The sequence below is a fragment of the Chrysemys picta genome, chromosome 12 (assembly GCF_011386835.1).
Source record: "Chrysemys picta bellii isolate R12L10 chromosome 12, ASM1138683v2, whole genome shotgun sequence".
NCBI lineage: Eukaryota > Metazoa > Chordata > Testudines > Emydidae > Chrysemys > Chrysemys picta.
Window position 1 is genome coordinate 56346690 of NC_088802.1, and position 23160 is coordinate 56369849.

The following is a 23160-nucleotide window of genomic DNA, read 5'->3' on the forward strand; positions in this document are numbered from 1 at the left end:
GTGAACCCCAGCTGTTCCCATCTCAGGGCTACTCGTTGACCTAATGGGGAAAATGTCCAGTCCCTAGTGTCGTATTGCAGAAGTGTCAGGTGGGTGGGAAGTGAGAATGTCTCTGAAGCCCAGGGATGGGCCATAGGGTGTCACCCTCCTCCCTGCCCACCATGGGACAAGGTGAAGGTGTTCTCTGGCTCCTCCTCCTCAAGGAGGGCTTGTGACATCTGGTTTTGAAATCTCACTGCTGCACAATGTGAAAGCTGCTGTGTACTCAAGAGGGGCATAATTGAAGAAAGACAGCCAGGTCTGGTGCGCTAAGCCTTGAGGTAGGGGCCAGGACTCTCTTGGGTTCTTTTTGCATCTCATTGTTTGCCCTTCGGTGCAAGTCACTCCCCTGTTTTGTGCCTCAGTTTCCCCTTTTATAAAATGGGGGTAAAACCTCCCTCCTTCCTGGGGAGTATGAAGAATAGTTAGTGTTTGTATTGTGTTTGGAGATGTCAAGCACCATGTATATGGTACTCGGGTCTGTCCCCATAATGCTTGCCTCTGCCTCTGTACAGGAAGAAGACTGTGTCTCCCACAGCTTGCTCCAAGGGCTTCCTCGTCCCCACACTAGACAGAAGCATATTTGGCATCTCCTGTTAACAGTGGATTCACACAATGACTTTCCATCCTTCTCCACTTAGATTTAATACTGGCCAAAGGCATTGCTCCCCCTCATCCTCTTGCCCCCATCCCTTTGCAGGTCCCAATCCTGCATTGTCTCTGCTTCATGCACATGATGTAATAAATGACTGCAGCCTCACCCCTGCCCTTGAGCATGTGTGCATGGAGCCATCCCGCTCCCTGAGTTGTCAGGCCAGGGCAGGTCCTGTCAGGGTCCCTCCCACCTTGTTCATCACTGCCAGAGCCTTCATCACAGACACTGCTGAGCACAACAGTTGCCACCAAAAAGTTGACGTTTTCATTTTTCGTTTCCCTACAACAGATTGTTCCCCCCGTTGATGATTTAGAGTCGAAAGTCTCTGGTCTGACACTGAGAGAAGAGGGTTCCCAAGATAAAATAATCTCCACCAGCAGATGAAGTGACAGAAGCCCCATTAACAGGAACATATGCCTGAACACACACACACACAGTGGGGGGGAGAGAGAGAATGCAGTAGCCCACAGAAAGAGGAGAGAGTGAGGGGGGGAAATGAAATCACTGGTAATTAGTCTGCTGCCCTGCTAATTTACAGCATTAGTGGAATTGGGATGTGCTTCCTCCTCCTGAGCCCGGGCAGGGCTGTCCCCCGACGCAGGCAACCATAATTACCCACGTTTAACTGAGGGCTTGTAAAATCTATTTGTCTAGCAGAATGTGAATTTCTGTGAATTAAATAAGGCTGCAATGTTAGCTGGGCTGTGGCCCCCATCTGATTGAGAGTATAGAAAGTTGGTTCTGTCTCCCCCCGCCTTTCCTTGCCAGACACACCCAGAACTGAGGGATGCTGCTTGCTTTCTCCCTCTTCTTTGCAGGTAAGGGAGGACTTGTGGGATTTCTGTGCCTCGCAGCATTCCCAGCACAAACCTTTCCCCTCTCTCTTTTTCTAAAGGCAGGTCTGATCGGAGCGGATTTGCTGTCTGGATCCAGACAAACTGTAAGTATTGCCCCTGGCCTGGTGCCTTTTGCATTTCTGTCTTACCCCTCGTCCCAAGGCCAGAGTCTGTTCTTGGATGATTTAATTCCATGAGGACGTTAACAAAAACACTCTCTCTGCATTCACTTGGTTTGCAGGAGAATTATCAAATGGAACTGGGGTCTGTGCTAGTATGATGGGGCTTGTATTAAATTGCTTGCCTTCCATGTCTGTGGGTGGGAGAGAGAATGAAGTGTGGCCTGCCTGCCAGCAGCATCACCAAGAGCACATAGCCTCACGTTGTTCTCCCTCAGCTCTTTAGCGAATGCCCAGTTTGCAGTCCAGGAGCAGCGGGGGTCCTATGAGAATGCAGACTTGTTGGAGACCAGAGGGAATTTAGCTGGGCGCCTTTAAGGGCTGAGCTGAGGAGGCAGAGGCTGCATATTATGTCTCTGGTGAACTCTTCAGTTACACAGTAGTACGAGTGCCACACAGGTGCTCTCAGGGAGTGTTAGTGGGAGGTATCTCCAGGGGGGACTTCCTCTCACACCTCCTTCCCGGCTGTTTGATGATTCTGAAAAGCTGAAACACACCAGAGATTCTTTCTGTATTAAAAAGCCCTGACAAACTCCTCAGTCTCTATTGTTGTTTGGCTGCCAGGCTCCTGTATAGATGAATTCCCAATACTTTGCAGTAGTTTGGGGGTATTGCTCTTTCATTTCTACTTTATTTGGACAAGTTGCTTCTCCGCCTATCTGCTCACAGCAACAATGCCTGATCTGTTGTTTGAGCAAGCTGAGGAGAGAGGAAGTCCTGCTGATGCCACAACTGCATTAGTTCAAGGGGATGGAGGACTTCTGCTCCCTCGCTCCCCATCCAGTCACCAGCAAGGTGTGGTGTTTTGGGAGCTTGCCTCTAGGAAACTGACACTGCCAGAGCAATTGGGGCAAGGAGGCTCCTTACTGGTGCCTCTGGCTCCCCCTCCTAACTCCTTGGGCCTGGATGCTAAGAACAAATCATGTGTCAGCTTTGCGGGAGCTGCTGTTGAAATATTTTAGTAGCCAATATTTTAAGCATAAAGGATTCAGAGCCTCCATCCACCAAGAGAACAACATCTCTCCAGCCTTGGTGACTAAGTCCCGGACACGTGCCCAGAGTAGGCTCCTTTTTCATATCCACTCAGTCCAGTAGGTTTTGACTTGATGTCCTTGGCTGTTAAAATGCTTCCCCTGGCAGCCCATTGAGTCCTCAGGATGAATATGATTAATGTCCATGATACGAATATGCAAGTAAGAGTAGAGAGGTGGCATGACTTCTGTATATGGCATTAGTGAGACCATTACTGGATGCTGTGTCCACACTTCAAAAAGGATGCTGACAAATTGGAAAGGGGTCAGAAAAGAGCTACAAAAATTATTTGAGGTCTGAAAAGCCTGCCTTATCGGGAGTTTAGTTTATCTAAGAGAAAGCTAAGAAGTGACTTGATGATGGTTTAAAAGTATAACTACATGGAGAAGAGATTTCTAATAGTAGATGGTTCTTTAATTTAGTGGAAAAAGGCTTAATGAGATCCAATGGTTGGAAACTGCAGCTATTCAAATTCAGACAACAAATACGGTGAATGTTTATACTAGTGAGGGTAATTATAGCCACTGGAACAAATTACCTAGGGACATGGTGAATTCTCCAACACTGATATCTGTCCAAATGATACTCTGTGGCTCAAACAGGAATTCTGGGCCTGTTGCAGAGATTATTGGGGAGGTTCTCTGGCCTGTGTGCCACAAGGGCTCAGACTATGGTCCCGTTGGGCCTTATCAGCTCTGAATAATATTTCTACAGCATTTGTACTTGGGGCCAAAGTTACGAGTCAGACCGTGACAGAGGAAACTGACCTCTGAACTGCCATTAGTGCAAGTAAAGGGGTTCCATGTGTCTGTTGGGATGCATGGGGATTTGCCCAGGAAAGGGGGTGGGTATTGTGAGGTAGTGCATTACTTGACCTAAGAGAGACAACAGGAGGTAATGAAATCATGCCCCTGACTCTTGTGAGAATCTTGCTTTACAACAGTGGCTCCCAAACTTTTAGTTCATGTACCACCTTCTTAAGCAACTTATGAAGTGAAGGATTGGCTCATCAAGCTCACGTACCACCAGTGGTACACACAGCCCCATTTGGACCCCCTGTTCTGGAAGGCACCAGAGCACTCCCTCCCTTCTCTAAAGCAGGAGCTCTGGTTTGTAGAGGGCTTTGAGATTTGTGCATCTCTTTAGCTTTGTAACTTGTTCTGTCGTTCTGCTGATGCAGACAACTGTTTAGTGATCCTGTGTGAGATCTCTTCATAATCTCAATCCAGTGCCTTCTGGACAGGTGCCACCTTGTCCAACCCACCTGCACAATCAGCACTCAGCAGATTAAGCAGAGCTTAGGGACTGAATGGACTCTGAAACCTGAACTCTCCTCTCACCCCTACAGGTGGGCAAAGGGGAAGCACATTGACAGGGCAGCGTATAGGAAGCTTGCCCTGCTGCGGCCTTTGCTCTGTCCTGGGGATAGAGAGTGTTGGTTACCAGTGTTTGTCCATCTGGCACTCTTTGTCAGCATGAACTTCACTTAAATCGAAAATAAAAGCCTGGTAAATAATTTTCCACAGGGTAACAGGGCAGCCTTCATGATCTCACTCTTTCTTCACCCTTGGATAGAGCCTTGCATTTCCATTTGCTAGCAGGCATGCTGCACAGGGGAATGTGTACAAGTTGCTTCCTGAATTCCTGGCTGTGCTGATGCTGGGCAACAGCTGTTCAGTGTGCTCCAGTCCTTTGGCATCATTCCTGATTGGGAGAATTTCCTGTACCAAGGCTTGGCGAGTGCAAACAATGATTGGTTCAGTGGTTCCTGCAGGCTTTGGAACAGGTCTCTGGGCTGGGCTGGGCTAAAGCAGGCATTTTACTAGGCTAGCCTGAGTTCTGCGTAGAAAGGGGTGTGATAGGAAAGTGGAGGATTGCGGCAAACACTCACTCTGCTTTGTAGGGTTAAGGTTGAGAATCCCAATCGTCAGAGGAAAGCTCCAGGACAGAACCATTAAATAGTATTTCGTTGCTCCTCCGTAAGACAGGAGGTAGCAGCACCATTCCCATTGGGGAAATCTGTCCCCTATCTCTCTGTGCTCGATCCTTGCCCTGTGGGTAGCTTAGTGCTAGGGGCACTGGGTGGGTGGATGTGAAGCCATGAGCAACAGTGGTGGTGTTTCTTCTTATATGAGCACCTGGATATGTTGGAAGCCTCATAAACCAAGGGATGCAGGGTTCCTGGCCTGAAGAGCATACACACTAAATTTAACTGAACCTAGTGAGTAAGGGGTCATAACAGACAAAGCGGGGTGGAGGGGAAGAGGGCAGGCAAGAGTGACAATAATACAATCATGCACGAACTTCACAGGGTTGAAGAGGGACTTATGTGGTGCTTGGGCCTTGTGCTGATCCCTTTGCAGAAAGGGGTTTCACCCGAAGTGTCATAGTTCCTGTGCCTTTGTTTGATTTTGTTCTTGAGCAAACTTTGTTGAGGAGCAGGCGAAAGCCAGCTAGCTTCCTGGGTGCAGAAAAGGGAAGCTAAGAGGAAGCATGGAATGAGAAGGGTTAATTGCAGAGAGATTTTACCCTGTGGCATAAACACTACAGAATGTGGGCTTGCCTTCATTGGCATATTGAAATATATCCTAAAGGGGCTTCGTTTGCAAAGTTCTGAGTTTTAATCCATCTTCCTATAGAAGGGAGGAAATTATTCATAATTAAAAAGTAATAATAATGTGGAATGAAGGAACCCAGCTGTATAAAACCCAGCACAAAGGGGGGAGTGTGGGGAATCTATTTTTAATGGTTTCCACAGCAACAGAGACTTTGTTTACAGTGATTTGCGTCCTGCTCTGAGAGGCTGTTCCCGATTTACATTTACCAGAAGTTCTTGTGTGGAAGGGTTCCTCTTTGTCACTGGAGGGTACTCTGGGCTCTCGGGAATGGTGCCCATTGTCATTGGATTGGGTTACTGAAATGATGACTGGTGCTCACGAAACAGAGTGACTAAAAGCACCACCTCAAGCCAGGTGTCTGCTATGCAGTCTGCCCCAAGATAGCTCTGCCAGGGTATCTTGGTCCTGACTTCTGACATCCTTTGGCATCTTCCTGTTCTGGACTGACACAACTCTGCCAATGACATTGTGGTTGTGTGATGTGGAGAAATATAATTTTCTAAGGGCTAAGACTTGCAAATTTATCACCACCTTCAGGATTTGAACCCAGGGCCCCAGTGGCTGGCCTGTGAACCTCATGAGACACTGTGAACCCCTGTTTGTGTACATCCTTTCGCCTTCCATTTGCAAAGCAAATGTCAGTTGGATTCATTTGCCAAGAGTGTCAAATGCAAATGCCTTGGTTGCACAGCTGGAGTAGCAGGTATTTGCTCCTATGGGAAGGGAGCTGGTAGCTGCTAAAATTCCAGAAGAACATTTATAGCTGGACTTCGGGGCCTAGCATCTGAGGCTGGGCAGAGTGAGCCTGCCTGTTGTGAGTTGCTAGAGAATAGCTGTCAACATCTGGATTGCACATAGTAATGTGGGCAGTGTCCCTGGCATTTTCTCTATTTTATTCCCATACAAGAAATTTGTCCATGAGTGTTTTTAAAAAAGGCAGCTAGGTCAAGAATCATGCTTTGCTGGGCACTGACTGGGTTTTCCCTGTGTAACTGGGAACGCTTGGGGACTCTGCCTGGTCCCTGTGCTGGGAAGCAGGGAAGTTTGTTCCATGCTTCTACAGCCCTCCTCCTTGCTGCCGACTGTGCTCCTCATTGGTAGGAGTGCATTCTGTCATTGCTTTTCAGCACTCCCTCTGTGTGGAAGCTTCCCCATACGCTGTGCCCTGGGTGTTGAATGAGATGTTTTTCTGAGGAGAGGAAGAGAAGCTGGTTGAATGACAAAACCTGACCCCAAGTCCAGATCTATGGCTGGACTGGTATTTCCTGTTGGTTGTTTAGAATCCTATACCGTGGAGAGAAGCCATATGTTAACTTTGTTTGTAAAGTGTAGAGTAGAGAAGACCCTGACATCCAGGGCCGCCCAGAGGGTTCAGGGGGCCTGGGGCAAAGTGGGGGAGCGGACATAAAAAAAGGCGCCATCTGCTGCAGCGCTTGTACTCACTGGGCGGCGCTCCGAATCTTTGGCAGCACTGAAGGGCCCGCTGCTGAAATGCCACCGAAGACCCGGAACAACTGAAGGGCCCGCCACTGAAGTGCCGCCGAAGACCCAGACCGCCGCCAGGTGAGTAGCCAGGGAAGGGATTCTTGGCCAGGGCTCATGGGGCCTCTGTGGGGCCTGGGGCAAATTGCCCCACTTGCCTGCCCCCCGCTGCCTCCCCCCCCTATCCCCCCGGGCGGCCCTGCTAATATCACAGTACTCTTTAATCTGCTGGAAAAGGCCTAACAAGATCCAGTGGCTGGAAGTTGCAATGAGACCAATTGAAATGGGAGCTAAGGTGCAGATTTTTAACACTGAGGGTAATTAACCATTGGAACAGTTTACCTAGGGCGGATTCTCCATCAGATGGGTGCTTTAGGTCAGGACTGGTTGGCTTCCTAAAAGAGATGGTGTAGCTCCACCACAAGTTGTTTGGATTGCTGCATCAATCACTAGGTTCTCTGGGTGGGGATCCCTGGCCTGGGGATATGCAAGAGGTTGTTGGATCAGATGGTCATAATGATCCCTTCTTGCCTTGGAAATCTATGAAATGATTCTGTGCCAAGGAAGCAGGCAGGTGCCTTTCTCCCCTGGGCACCAGCCTCATTGCTCCTGTTTTACTTTTCCCCCTCTTTCTCTCTGGAATTTCACCGATGGGCAGATTTAACCCTTTCTGTGTGCCCTAGGGTTGCCAGGCATCCATTTTTTGACCAGAACGCCTCGTCGAAAAGGGATCCTGGGGGCTCCAGTCAGCACTGCTGACCGGGCCATTAAAAGTCCAGTTGGTGGTGCAGCGGGTGCCCAGGGCTAAGGCAGGCTCCCTGCCTGCCCTAGCTCCGCGTGGCTCGCGGAAGTTGCCGCCAGGTCCTTGCGGCCCGTAGGCTCATGGGCAGCCAGGGAGGCTCCACGCGCTGCCCCCCACCCCTAGTGCCGGCTCTGCAGCTCCCATTGGCCAGGAATTGCAACCAATGGGATCTATGGGGCATGAACGCGAGGGCGGCGTACGGAGCTTCCTGGGCCGCCCGTGCACCTATGGTCTGCACTGAAGGGACCTGGCAGCCGCTTCCTGGGAGCTGCAGGAAGCGCTGCCGGGACCCCGCACCCCAACCTCCTGCCCCAACCAGGAGTCCCCTCCTGCACCCCAAACCCCTCATCCTCAGCCCCACTCCAGAGCCCACACCCCAACCCTCTGCCCCAGCCCGGAGCCCTCTCTTGCATCCCAACCCCCGCATCCCCGACCCCACCCCAAAGTCCACACCCCAACCGGAGCCCTCACCCCCTCCCACACCCTCTGCCCCAGCCCAGTGAAAATAAGTGAGAGCGATCGATGGAGGGAGGGGGATGGAGCAGGGGCGGGGCCTCAGAGAAGAGACAGGGCCTTGGGGTGGGTCAGCAGTGTTTGGTTTTGTGCGATTAGAAAGTTGGCATCCGAAGAAGTGAGGTTTTTACTCACGAAAGCTTATGCCCAAATAAATCTGTTAGTCTTTAAGGTGCCACCAGACTCCTTGTTGTTTTTGGCAACTCTAGTGTGCCCCCATGTATTTCTGCCCTGCATGCCTCTGGCATATGTTCGGCTGGATTCTTCTTGGATGTAGCAGGTTTGTTATTGTCTCCATGTATATATGGGCCAGCACCAGTTATCTGTTCTGCTTATACAGCAGATGGCCAAGGTACTTGGGAACCCTGCCCATCAGGGACTAATCTCTGGGGCTCAGCCTTGTTGCTTTAGTGGGTTTCATTCTAATTATAGGCTTGGTTTCTTGTTGACTGCTCAGGATATGTGAGCTTGAGCAATGAGCCCAGTTTTCATGTGAGTCAGAACTTGAGTTTAAGCCACACAGCAGGATAAAACCCAGTTTTCCCAACAGATATTTCCCATCTTCTCTTTAAGAGGAGTAAATTGGCTGCAGGATGAAGGGTCTTGGCCCCTTGTGAAAGCAGGGCATGCTGTGGACTGCAGGGCAAGGATCTGACTGTCCTGTGATCAGCTTATTTTGTGAATCTATAAAAGAATGTTTTTATCACCTGCTTCAGCTAATTTTCTGTGGTTTTTAATGGCTTTGGGAAGCAGGTAATTGCATTACATGTGTAGGCATTAAACGGAATTGAGGGGACCTGTTTGTTAATTAGCAGTATTTGGGTGGAACCAGAAACATATTAATTTGTACGTAATTCCAAACTCCTAGGGATGAAGAGGGGATTTAATGATGGGAGAAACAGAAAAACAAGAAGCCATTTAGGCTCTTTCTCCCAGCATTGCTTCCACTTCTGAATTGGAGAGGGAAGGGGTGAGAGGCAGAGGAACAGCTACACAGGTGCAATTCAGAAATTGGGGAAGGGGAGGCTGGGAGGGTAACTGTGTTGGCATCTGGGGGATGGCAGGAGAACTCTGGGTGGGTACCCGTTGCTAGGATGGCAGCCCAGGTTATTACACGCTAGCAGCAGCAGGAAGAGAGTGGGAATAAATATCCACAAAAGGTTCTTGGGTCTGCCCAGGGCAGGTATAAATGTCTAGCTCATTTGGTGGAACTATTCCTGGGTAGAGGAAAGACCAAGCAGAATTGTGGGGGGATCCCATTTAACCTCCTGCAGCTGATTTCCCCGCATTTTTAGTTCTGCACCTTCTGGGCTTGGAAGCAGCTGTCTCTGACCAGTAACTAGTCACCTTTTCCCATTGGCACAGTGGTAGGCGTGTGTGGCCGAGAATAGCTGTGACCTTGCCTGACTCTCTTCGTGCAACTCTCTGTGAATGTAGAGTGCTGAATATTCTCTCTGGCTTTAAGGTCTGCTAAGCAATAGCACTGGGCAGCCAGGGATGTGCTAGCGCAAGAGCTTGTCAGAGTGACGGACAGCAAGCGCCTGCAAGCTGCTTATGCACCACAGAACTGCAATTGCCAGCCTGAGCAGGATGCTGCAGATACTTTAATCGGCATCCCAAGCCCTGGGTGCTCTCTCTGCGCCTCTGAGAGAGAACCAGGATGTTCCCTAATCCAGGACCACAAATGCTGAGAAAAATATGCTCCCCAGAACTGCCCTGGAGTTGAATCCCTGTGGCCAAATGAACCAGGCTCAACATTTGTAGCCATGTAATTATAAGAGTGTCACCCCAGTGGCACCATAGGCATTAGCTGAAACATAACTACCGCCTGTCTCTTGGAGCAATGCTTCTCCCCGATAGTGTAGTTATGGAGCAGGGGTAGCTGCTGTCTGGTGAAAGTTGGAGCCAGTTTCCCATTATAGGTCTGGGTTTTTTTAACCCCCCCCCGCCGCCGCCGCCAAAAGAAACAGATAACATATCTCCCTGAAATTCTGCATTTCCTCCCAGGGAAGTTTTTTTTGGGAGTTTGTTAAAAATAAAGGAAGGGGGTGTAAAGTGCCGCTGCTCTGAACGTTTCCCTGAAAGCTGTCGTGGAAAGATTTTCACGTTCAATTTGGCTCATGAAATCAGTGAACTGTTCCTCCGTAATAGGCAGTTGAGGGTCCATATGGGGGAGAAGACGAGTGCTTGGAGATGACAGAGCAATGGGTTACCCCCGGGCTCTGTGCTTTCTCCAACTCTGTTCAACCTTTACATCAGTGACTTGCCAACAACAGAGTCACAGAAGAAGTTCATTTACGCAGACAACATCTGTTGCGGTATCCAGGCCCAGACCTTTCACGAGCTTGATGCCACCATAAACTGGGACATGGTAAAGTTAGCTGACTACTGCAAGACTTGGCGCCTCCAGCCAAGCATCATAAAAACAGTGTCCAGTTTGTTCTATCTTCACCACGCCAGCGCAACCTGAGAACTGAATGTTTATCTGAATGGTCAGAAGGTGAAGCATGAAATAGAACCGATCTACCTAGGTGTGACCTTAGACCACACACTGAGTTACCCAGGGCCGGTGCTAGGAAGTTTTGCGCCCTATGCGAAACTTCCACCTTGCGCCCCCTCCCCCTCCAGCCCTGCGGCAGCTCCCCACTCCCCTCTGCCCTGAGGCTCCCCCCCCCCCCCCGCGGCAGGTCCCCTCCCGCCCTGAGGTGCCCCCCCGCGGCAGCTTCCCCCCCCCCCCCCCGGGGATCCGTGCAGCAGTTCCCCACCCCAGCTCACCTCTGCTCTGCCTTCTCCCCAAGCATGCCGCCCCTGCTCTAATTCTCCTCCCCTCCCAGGCTTGTGGCACCAAACAGCTGATTGGTGCAGCAAGTCTGGGTGACAGGAGAAGTGGAGCGGCCGCTGCGCTGGGAGAGGGAGTCTAAGCCGCACATGTCAGCGCGCCGCCGGCAGCCCAGCCCAGGAACGCTGTAAAAAAAACAACGGGGGCACCGCTTTTTGGTGCCCCCAAATCTTGGCGCCCTAGGCAACCGCCTAGTTTGCCTTAATGGTAGCACCGGCCCTGGAGTTACCATGCCCACCTGAAGAAGACAGCAGCTAAAGTTAAGACGCGCAACAATCTTCTTAGCAACCAGGCAAGATCGTCATGCGGTGTTCATGCTCCAATTTCGCAGACATCCGCTCTTGCCACCTCATATTCGATGGCGGAGCACTGCGCACCAGTTTGGAACCGATCATCACACACCAAACTGGTGGATACACAGTTATGTGCCGCCATGCGCATCATCTCTGGCACCCTGCATCCAATTCCACTCCCATGGCTTCCAGTTCTGAGCAATATTGCTCCTCCTCATATCAGACGAGAGGTTGCCATGGCAAGTTACTGGAGAAAGTATGTGCCAACTCAAGCCTGCCGCTGCATAATGTCCCTTTTAAACCACCAGCTGCACGTCTGCTGTCACGTCGCCCATTATGGTCTCATCCGCCACGCCAGGATGTTAGGGCAGAAACACTCTGGCAAGAGGAATGGTTATCTGTTATAATCCCCAACCAGTCCCTCGTCGCTGACCCCACAGTTTGCCCGCCTGGTTTTGACCTGCCCCATCCCCAATGGAACCTGTTGAACAGGTTCCAAACCGGGCAAGGTCTCTGTGCAGCCAACCAGTATCGCTGGGGCCTTCGTGACACCCATTTGTGCAGCTGCGGCGCAAGAGAGACGATGACGCACATTGTCAATGAATGCCTGCTGACTAGGTTCAGCGGTGGCCTAGAAGAACTGCATCACGCCACTGCAGATGCCGTCGTTGGGCTAGATGACTATGCACACGCTAAATAAACAAATAAGTGCTACATAGAGGTTTTTGGGGGCCTGGGGCAAAACCTGAGTGGCACGGCAGCCCTGTGTGCAGGGTTGCAACACCACTCGATCTGTGGGGAGCCTGGGCCAAACTGCCTCTTTTGCCCCTGCTCTGGGCAGCCCTACATGATATCCTAGAATGGGCAGGTCTAGAAACACCATGTTTGGTTTGGTTTGTTGCATTGGCTGAGGAGAGGGGCCCTTCAGTGGGGATGAGGAGTACTACTGGGGAAATGGCACAGATCTCCAAACCTCCTGGTAGAGAGGGGTTATGGACAGAAGGCAGGGAGGCTTTACTTTCTTTTCCTGTTCCCTATGGCTTTCTGGGCCTGCCCTCGCAGAGCTGTCACCCATGCGTACAGAGCCAGGCTTCCAATTGCTTGTAAAACTTAATAATAACCTGCGACTGACTCCACTTATGGAGTTGTGGGTAGGAAGAGCCTAGGAAGGAGTCTGGTGAGGATGCAGTGGACTGGATAACATGGAGCTGTGCTGCGGTGCTACCTGATCTTAAAAGGGGACTCCTGGAGTGGGTAGGGAGTCAGGAGAAGAGGGGGTGCATGGAGTGTGTCAGGAGACAGGGCATTGTAATGGGGGGAATGAAGAGAGATGCTGTGGAGATGAAGGGATGCTGTCATTTATTTGTCTTTGGCGTGTAGTTTGCAAATGTTATATAAAGCACAGCTAACCATGAGCAATGGGGGAGTGAGTGCCAAGGGAGTGCCCTTCACTCTCTATTTCCAGATGCCCTAAGATGTAGCCATTAGCTGGACTCAGGGCTGTCCTTACCCATATGCAAAGTATGCAGCTGCATAGGGCACCAGGAAATGTGGGACACCACATTTCCTGGTGTCCTGCGCAGCTGCATGGTGCTCCAGCCCCTGCTCTGCCTCTTCCCCAAAGCCCCCGTCCTGCTCTGTCCCCACCCTGCCCCTTCGTGCCCCTGCTCCGCCCCAGCCCTGCCTCTTCCCACCCCTGAGGACTGTAGCAGGGTCGGGCTGGGCCTGCACAGCTGTTCCCCCTGCTTCCCAAGCCAGCCCCGCCCCCTCCACGGAGGCCTGGGGCCAGCCCCCTCTCCACCCCCCTGCAGAGGCCTCTGCAGGGCAGGAAGAGGTGAGGGGGGGCTGCGTAGGGCCCCAGAATAGCTAGGGACAGCCCTGGCTGGACTCCATTGAAATCATTATATATATATATATATATATATAATATATATATATATAATATAGCGCAGCTGTTCGATTGTGAATAGTGGTCTACAAGCAGAGCTCCTGCGGGGCAGGGAGCTGTGTGAGACCCAAAGGGAACACACAGTCAGCTGTGCACCAGAGATGGGCGCATCTGAAACTGGGATTGGTCACTGAGGAACCTGTGGGGTGGACAAGGGAATCAGCATGGGGCCTTGTCGGACTGCCAGGGCAGGCAAAAGAACTGAACCCCAATATCACTCTAGGAAAGTGTAGATACAGTCCACTGTTTCTATGGCAACTGTTCAACATAAGCTCCCTTTTCTGATCATTGAGCTAACGAGATTCAGAATCAGCCTCAGGCTGCTCCCCCACCCTCTTCGGAAAACCCTTAGGTGTTGGGTATGTCTTATGGTTCTGTACAGTAGGTGCTGGGACAATCTCTTGAAAAGTGTGTGCAGATATATAGACATTATTCTATTGTATTTAAACTGCATACTGCACCTGCAGCTGAAATGAGAGAGTCTAATTAAATACAGACAGTACTATGAAGGAGACCATGGGGACGGGAGATCCAGAAGCCTGAGAGGGGTCCTGAAACCAGACAAAACCCTCTTTCGAGGGTAACAGAGAGGGGCAGATTTTTTGTTGGATTCCACTGCTCAGTGGACTGGACAATCTGCAGACAGCTCCCAATAATTGGATGATACTTTCTTGTCTCACTTGGGGGCATCAGTTCTGAGCACAAGACCGGGAACCCCCAGTGAGATTCCTGGAGCTTGCATATCTGACTTTGCAGCCTGTTAATTGCTTCCTTCTTCCTTCAGCACATGCAGGGCTGTGGATGATGCTTCTTCTGGGAAGAATCCTGGCTTTGTGTATGCACAGTAGTTGCACTTAGTTACTGTCGCAACACCTCCTGCCCAATTGTCAAGGCCCAACTGGGGGGATGAACGCACGGAGACAGCTCTATGTCTCCTGCTGGGAGCCCTGGTGCCTTCACCCGGAATCGTTAATATCCATCAGCATCGTGCAAACAAACTCTTCGCTCCATTTATTCCACTCAGCTCCCGATTTAATTAGGTTTTCCAGTATTCCACTTGTCCTGGGCCGATCGCTCCTTAAAACAGCGGAGAATTAATTTGCACCTGCTGTCAGAAAGCGTCTCTTCCCAGTTAGAAAAATAATTAAGCCATCATCACACATCAGGAGTAATGAATCATTGCATTCCATTCCTTTCTCAGGTCGTTTGTTTCCTTCCAGAGTGGCAAAGAAGGTGCAAACTAAATGTGAGCAGCTACCAAATCGATCCCACTCCCTTTTCATCCCCTCCTCCCTGCACACTTCCATCCTAGCTTCACCGTGGGGTTCCAGATAACCCAGGCTATGTCTACAATACACACTTCTGCTGGCACAGCTACCTCTGTCTGAGGTGTGGAGAAGTGAGTCCTGACTCTGAGCTGTGCCGGCAGAAGCTCCTAGTGTAGACATGGCTATACCAGCAATGCTGTGCTTTACCAGGGTAGCTTATTTTGTTCAGGATGGTGGTTTTACTACACGAGTACAAAGTGTGGCTTTGCTGGTATAGCTAGGTCCACACTAGGTGCGCTTTGCTGGTATGATATATTGGTGTTCCTGTACTGCTTATGCATTCGTATTGTAGACATGGCCCCAGACTCCAACCTCTGGAGAAGCCCTGGCTGGCCAACCTGGTAACCCTGGATTTTACTCCCTTGCTGCTCTGGGTGTGGGTGCAGGGATGTGCTGGAATCCACAGAGCTCTGGTTGCTGTCACACACACACCCAGCACCTGTCCTCCAAAGGGGGGGAGTTTTATCTTTGTAGCACACTAGCTTTGCACTGGTGGCTCAGTATTCTCAAGGCTGAGGCACAGAAGGTGAGTGACCTGCCCAAAGGCACCCAGTGCATCAATGGAGAACTGGGTCTGATTCCCAGCCCTCTGCTCTAACCACTAGAGTCACTGTATGTCATTTCCTGGGGTTGTTAAAAAGAGAGACGGTTCGAGAAAATCTGTTACTGTATGGACAGCTATAATAGCATGTCCCATCTCATGCAACATCAGAGCTTGGCCCCTGAACTTTCAACTACTAAATATATTTGCTGATATCAAGGTAAGATGGGGAATGGGCCACTAGTGCCACGTGTTGGGTCCAAGGGTAGTTGAGAGGACCGTGGCCTGGCTCAGGTGTCTCTATTCTTTCCCCCTCCCACTTCCAGCCCAGGAGGTTGGGTTCTCCTGCCTCATATGGTGCCCCTGACCTGGTTCTCTTCTCTTCCCCACAGCTGCTACAGCTACTCGGATGGCTCCCAGGCATTCCCAGTACTATAACTCAGTTAAACCTGAATGGAATGGGACAAGTGACAGGCACATCTAGTCCTTGGGGCTTTGTCCCGGCCACATTTCAAAGGGCAGTTACAAACAATGGAGACTTGCACAAAAAAGGTCACGAGAATCTTTTGTGATGAAAAGTTTTGGGCAAGCTAAATATAGGAGTCGGTGCTGTCTCCCCGTAATACAAAAAGCCTCCCCATGCATGGGCTGTGTTACTGTGTGTAGGCCAGGTGGCATCGAGGAGAGTCCTGTGAAGAAGTGCCCAGTAAACCCTCTGACAGAACACCCTGGAAGTGTAACAGCGTAGAGCGATAGTGAAAACCGGCTGGTTCCTGAACGGCACCAACCTGTACAGATAAAATAGCTTCATAGTTAACTGCCTCATCCCCTGAGTTGCACCTAAGGAATGTTTGGTTGATGGTTGAAATTAAAATGTGTCTGATACCTGGCTTCTGTCTAAATTATTAAAATGCATACTAAAGGGAGAATAATTTATCATGGAAAAAGTCAATAAAGATGGATTGGACCATTATGGCAATGAAAGTAGAATAGAAAAAACATTGAGATGCTAGACCTGTGAGTTAGGATGCATCTACACTTGTTGTTAGTTGTGTGTTCACTCACATGATTGTAAAGTCTAGCATAGACAAGGCACAAATGTTGACAAGCAGCAATGGTTTGTGTCATGAAACAAACAATTGTGTGGAGCTTACACTAGAATTTACAATTGTGTGGGTGTAATACGTGGTAAAAGATTACTCCGAATTCAAGTGTGGACATACTCTAATGCTGGAGAGAGACTGGTGTGCTATTATATTCATTGAGTTTGTGTAGTCATTTAATCAGAGTATTCATTGTAATGTGCTCATGGTAGGGACAGAGTTAAGATTCTTGACTCTTCAGTGCTTAAGTTTGTCACCTTCATGTTCTCTCAGTGTAGTATTTTTAGTGCATGTGTGTGTACATGCACACATGCGAACTCTCCGATTAGATGCACGCAGATCAATATGTGCATCTTTCTTAAAGCGACAGTTTTTTCAAATCCTCCTTTCTTTGCTAGACACACTGCCATGTAATCTTGGATGGGGGCTACGCACATCAGGAGCATCCGCGATGCCAACTCTTCAGTGCCACTGAAGCGTTTCTATTCTTGTTTTTAAAAATTTTTATTTATTAACAGATCCATTCTTTTTTAACAGAAATCTTATAAAACTTGTTTTACAACTTAAAGATAAACTTGGTATGTACACAATTATAAATTGACGAAGGTATAGTCAGTCGTTGGCTGTGTGTGTTTCCGGTGTATGCTGTCCCAGCTCTGCGCAGATAGCTGACACAGCAGACTTTGATCGAACTTCCCAGTAAGACCACAAGACTTGGGTTAGCAGCGAAGGCACCCAGCCAGGTTTCCTGGTATCCTGTAGACTCTACAGGACCACTAACATTGTAGGCCCATTACAATGGACTAGCTCAGTGAACGGCCGGACTTTCCCTTTCCCCTATGCTAGACAAAGACGCCCCTTCTGAGACCCCTCTTTATACTCCAATACTGACAAGTTGCGTATTGCCCCTCTGATGTGGTTAATTAGCACCCTCTACCTTGTTGGTTCGATCAAAACATCTCTCTCCATCACCCTGTCATCCTGACCTTATCTTTAAGAGAGGTGAATGTGTTCCTGTTATCTTCGGGGAGTGTGTTTGTACCATACTTGGTATCGGGGAGTTCTGGTACCAGCCTTCTGGAATGTGCTTGTGTGAGTGTCCTGTGCCTCGCACATCTCAGGAATATGTGTGTTTTTGCAATACCAGCCCTGGTCTTGCCAGGGTCTGTGAGCCTGCATACAGGCAGAGCCCGACCTCTGCTCACAGCCTGACTTGCTAACTTTGCTTTGTATTAGCAGGTCCTGACTACTACTTTAGCCCAGGTCTCAGGCTTCATGTCGCACGCAGGCTCTCTGTCTTTCTACAAGATAAGGAACTCCCTAACTCTGTATTGATAAGGCCGGCTACCAGTTGCTTTCTTCAGCTTTTGTGGTCTTGATCCCATATTGTGATGAATTTCTGCTCTTCCTCTTCTGTCTGGTCAGTTGATAGTGGTGATTAAAGTCTTTAATTCTCTTAGATTTAGGTCCAGATTTCTGTTTTTCTTACATTTAGATGCCTAACCTGTTTGTTGGTTGTCCTATCAAAACTCTGTGTGATAATAAGCTTTTCTCCTTTTTCCACCTATCTGTTTTCTTTATTTTAAAATCTTAATTTTGCATATTGTTAAAGGGGTTTCTTCCCTCCATAATATTCAAAAAAAGCTCTCAAACTATGAGGTTTGGTGACAATGACCCTCCTCTTCCAGTAAATTCCAAAAAGTTCTGCCAGATTTCGAAGTAGTTATCTTTTTTCCTCCTACCCAGTAGAACTGACTTGAAGAGTTAATTTTTCTAGTATCAGAAATTTCCCAAACTTTTTGATTCCAGTCAGTAGTTCTAGGGGAGACACTCCACTTCCACCACCTTGGGCTGGTAATTCTAGCAGCAACTGGGAAATGAGTGAGCATTTTCAGGACAATTTTTAATAAAAATATCAAGAGGTTACCTGACAGCTAACACCTTGCTGAAGAGTTTCTATTCATATAGGATTTGGATGAAGCCAGGGTGGCAGTGAATAAAGCCCTTTCTTTCCCTGTGCTCGTGTTTATTGCTGTCCCTTCTTCCAGGTGCCAGAGGCTGCAGTGTTTGCGCCTTCTTTCTTGCTATGGGGTGATGAGAGAAGCTCTACAATGGATGACTACTAGAAAAGCTGTGTGATTGTGTCTTACTCTGGTGAAAAGAAGAACAGGAGTACTTGATGCATCCGAAGAAGTGGGCTGTAGTCCAGGAAAGCTTATGCTCTAATAAATGTGTTAGTCTCTAAGGTGCCACAAGTCCTCCTGTTCTTCTTTTTGCGGATACAGAGTAACACGGCTGCTACTCTGAAACCTGTCATTACTCTGGTGAATATCCCTGAAGAGAAGGGTTCATTTCCTGGCAGGGCTCTGGTTTCTGCATGTTGGGTTTGAATTGTTTTGTGTCTCCTGAAGTTGAGTCTAAGTCTATGTCATGCATTTTCTTCAGAGATGGGAGAGGAGTTGGGTTAATGAACTGCTGTTTAGAGCCAAGCCTAGTGCAGGCAGATGCTGTGCATCTTTCCCCTAGCACATAACTCTTGCAAAGCACCTCAGTCCCAAGGAAAAAGAACAGGAGGACTTGTGGCACCTTAGAGACTAACGAATTTATTTGAGCAGAAGCTTTCGTGGCTACAGCCCACTTCTTCGGATGCATAGGATGGAACACACAGAAGATATTTATACATACAGAGAACATGAAAAGGTGGGAGTAGCCAGACCAACTGTAAGAGGCCAATCAATTGAGATGAGCTATCAGCAGGAGAGAAAAAACCTTTGAAGTGATAATTGAGATGACTCATAGAAGGTGTGAGGATATTTTAACATGGGGAAATAGATTCAATTAGTGTAATGACCCAAGAGTCCAGCAGCCCCTGCTGGTCCAGACCTGGGCTCCCCCTACGGCTCTGATGCCCGCTGTTTCAGTGTTGGGCCTCTCCTGAGCAGACACTGCCTATCAGTCAGAGTGGTTCCCAGTTTTGTACAGCCTGACAAAGACTATTTGATGTAGTCAAGTGCGCATTACGAGCTAGTTTGACTCATTCCCCTTGGAACCAAGACCCCGTTTGGCCTGGCATCTCTGCAGTGAGTCTTCTCTGCACGCTGCTGAGGAGTCACTTTTGTGCGTGACATCGCTAAGCACCCTCCAGTAGGTGGCAGAGTGTTTGAGAGGTCCTGTGGGTCTCCTCATTACATTGGTGATGGTTGCTGGTGAACACACTGCTTTTGCAGGGTGCTTTTTGCACTTGTGATGAATGGAGGTGAAATACTCTCCTCTTGCCTCTGCAGATTCCTGCTCAGGCCTGCAATCAGAAACTCTGTTCCAGCTGATCAAGCTAAAGTCCTAGTGAGTTGGATTATTTTTCCCTGAAAAAAGTGGCAGATGGCTTCTGTTAGGCGTCTGCTTCCAGCATGTGCCAGGATGTGATCGTCCCCTCCTCGGGAAACATACAAACAGGAGCAGAGTTGGAGAAACCTGGGGAAGGGAGACACTCCCTTTATCTGCAAAGATGAAGTCAAGTAGTTTGTAGCAATTCGCGTTGGAGAAACTGCTCCTGTGCTTCTCGCCAGTTCCTGTAGCTACTGCTCGTGAGTCTTGCAGTGGCAGAAAGAATTAGGGATGGGATCACAGTGTGGAGGCCTTACCAGCAGTGGCGATCCTGCTCACTCCTGCTAACAGCCCTGTTCTGATGTGAATCCCACACCAGAGCCTAACAAAGTATGGTGAGAAGGGGGTCCCATTCTGAACTGTGGCTGAGGGGGAATCAGGCCATGGGAGGGAGGGATAGCTCAGTGGTTTGAGCATTGGCCTGCTAAACCCAGGGTTGTGAGTTCAATCCTTGAGAGGGCTATTTAGGGAACTGGGGTAAAAATCTGTCTGGGGATTGGTCTTGCTTTGACCAGGGGGTTGGACTAGATAACCTCCTGAGGTTCCTTCCAACCCTGATATTCTATGATCTCTATGATCTCTGCCCCAGCTTCCAGCTGTTCCAGTTGTTGAGTTGGCTGGAATGTTTCTACCGAGGGACCTGGGAGGCGGCGAGTCAGTGTGTGGAGTCTGTAATGGGAAGCACTCAGTGGTCTCCTTTCCAGGAACCCAGTTTCACCTGCAAGTTGGAGAGGAGATCTCTAGTGGCACAAGCAAATAGGGCTTCCTCCCTGGCTGGTGCCTCTGACTTCTGAACCTCAAGCCATAACCCCAATTCCAGATGCAGGCAAAACAAACTACAGGACATTCAGGGTGCTATACAATCCTAGAGGTGCAGTTTCTGCCCCATCCACCATTGGGCGGAGTTTAGGCGCAGATCCCCTAAACAGTCCTGCATGTTGTATGCAGTTAAGTGTTCACAGGGAGGGGCATTGCTGGTAGTGTAGGAAGGGAAGGGGAATGGGAGTTCTTGGGCCAGTGGAAACCATGCCAGCAAGCAAAACAGTTTTGTATGCTAGGGAACAAAATGACTGAGCATGGACAGCCCCTACCACCCTTCACACACTCCTTCAGGCTGTGGGGTGGCAGGAGATACATTTATGAGAGAGCAGACTAGCCCTCTGCAGCTCCAGCTGCTTGTGCTGGCTGTCCTGGCTGTGCTCAGCCCTCCAGGTGAGAGGGGTCTATATGATCGACACCCTGATCATGCAAGCTCCAGTCTGAATCAGCATTGTAGGAAGTGTGTAACTGGGATGTCATACACCTTTAAATAGCATCCTCACCTCTCTGCTCACCCAGCTGTCCCTGGGGCAAACACACACACAGGCATGCTCGCTTTTCTTCTGCTACCTTGTGTGTTTCAAAAACCTCCCCCCCAATGCTCACTGTTCACTTAGTGATTTGTTTCCAACGTGCACCATGCGATCATTGACTTCTGGTGACTCCCTCCCCCCAAGTGCTATTGTATTGTAGGCACAGAGGGGAAGCGACTTCTGGCTCTTACTGTTGTGCTCCCCCCACTGGCTCTCAGCAGTCAGAGTTCTGTCCCTGCTCCAGTCAGCTGCTGTGAACAGACACTGGCCCAGCAGCAGGCAGGAGGTTCTGGCTGGTAGTGCATGCACTGCTCTGCTGTCCCTCCACTTTCAAAAGAGTGGTGTTAAGGAGCTGCCAACGCGGCCTGAAGGTCAGTAGCTTCCACTGATTGTGCTGTGACCTTAATGGCATATAGTGACGTCGTTTCCCTTTAGAGATGTTTGTATCTCTTCACTGGGTGGCCGGTGGGAGGTTACTGGCTCATAGCCATTTATGAGCACATTGCCCCACTGGCACTGGGGTCTCTCTAGTTTTTTTCTGAAGGGTTCAGAGGCCTTGGGTGTCTCTGAATTCCAGTGCCTTTTATTTGTTAACCTTCTGCCTGGGGGCTGTACTGTGCTGGCTCTCCCAAAGGGTGAGTAGTGCAGTCTCAGTCCCCTAGATGGCACTGCGGGGTGAGGAATGAGCTGGGGCTACAGGGTGCCAGGTTCTCAGTCCCTTTCACTTGTTGCCTCTGGTAGTTTGCAGACAGGCTTCCTGGTCCCCCGGATACCTTACCTGAGCAGAGGCTGAGAGGCAGGGCACAGTTCAGTTTTTTCCAGCTGCTTGCACCAAGCCAGGCCAGTCTCCCACCCATTGTATTTGCAACAGGATGATAATATACCATGGGACTCTTTGGGTTTGTAGAAGAGATGCCAGCTAGCTGTCTGTCCCCTATAAGTGGCAATGTCATGGCTCCTCCTTATCTTGCCCTACTCTGTGTGGCACCATCCTCTTTCCCTGATTACTTCTAAATATACTGATAATAACAAAACTTCATCACACATGTTCTGCCTTTGCTGTCATGTTACATGGATTCTCAGCTGCAGAGGCACCTCTTCACCCAGGTTCATAGGCAAATGTGGGAGGAAGGGTTGTTTACTTGAAAACCTTGGGAAGCAGACGGTTCCTGTAAAAAATCCCTTCCCATTAGTTTTGAGATGGGAGCTGAGAACCTCTCCACCATTCTCAGTAGGGGTATGTATATGGTAGTGGATAGGAAGTAGGGTAGCATCTGTAAGCCCTGTAGTGTGGCACTTGCTGTTTTGTGTTGGAGAAACTGCTTGACTTAAATCAGAGCAGCAGTTATGTAACATGGTATGTCCATGTAGATGAGTAAACACACTTAAAATTGGGTCCCACGACTGCCATGTGATTCATTCATATTATTTTTGTTGTGTAAAGCACAAAAGAGCAGCATGTGCATGTGGTGGGATTCCCAGGCCTTGATGCTGATCTGCTGATCACCAGGTGTCTATGGGGCCCTCCCCTCTGGCTGAGTTAAAGTACTAACTGCTTTGGCTTCTCTGTTAAGTGAAGATACTCTAAATGCTGTGATCTGCATGGACATTCTCATTTTATGTCTGGAATAAATGTGGGGAGGGCAGTTGGGATCAGGGAGTGAGATGAATTTGGAGGGAGGCAGAGAAAGGGACTTGTGTTTATATGAAGGAGAGGAAGAATTTTAACAGCATGTTGGGAACTGAAAAGGTGATTCAGTGGCCAATGTGTGCATTGGTGGTGGTGTATCCTTACTGATCCCAGGATATATTAGAGAGACATGGTTACTGAGGTATATTTTATTGGACCAACTTCTGTTGGTGAAAGAGACCAGCTTTCGAATTGCACAGACCTGAAGATGACCTTGTCTTTCAGTGGTTAATGGTTATTTTACTTCTGATAAAGACTTCCCCTAAGCCCACTGGTCTGGGCCAGCATTGTCTCCTGGTCTCTTGGATCACAGTTTGGAGGATAACAAAAAGGCTGTTGGAAGGTGTAAGTCTAGCCTTTCTTCAGTATGTCTCAGCGATGGGAAGATAGCAGGAGTCCAAGGTGGTTTTTCCCAGTCAGTAGTTCTTTGTGGCCAGTAGATGGCAGCAGCTGTCTGTGCAGAGTGCTCTGCGGGTGTAGGGACCCTGCTTAGAAAAGGCTTAGGGGCGCTAGCAAGTAGCAGATC

At 49.3% G+C, this 23160-nt stretch overlaps 1 protein-coding gene across 34 annotated transcripts in view; it reads left to right on the forward strand.

The window, feature by feature from the left end:
* The window catches only part of RBFOX3 (RNA binding fox-1 homolog 3), a 321786-nt gene that overhangs the window by 120616 nt on the left and 178010 nt on the right, over nt 1-23160 (forward strand). For 27 of the 34 annotated variants that reach the window (XM_042840926.2, XM_065562887.1, XM_005283027.5 and 24 more), the window contains one exon: nt 1590-1634. The exons of 1 other annotated variant lie outside the window; for it this stretch is intronic. The gene's annotated coding sequence lies outside the window, so the exon portion shown is untranslated. The remainder of the gene's footprint in view (nt 1-1589; nt 1635-23160) is intronic. 6 more of the 34 variants (XM_065562866.1, XM_005283029.5, XM_024104678.3 and 3 more) reach the window with 1 other exon arrangement.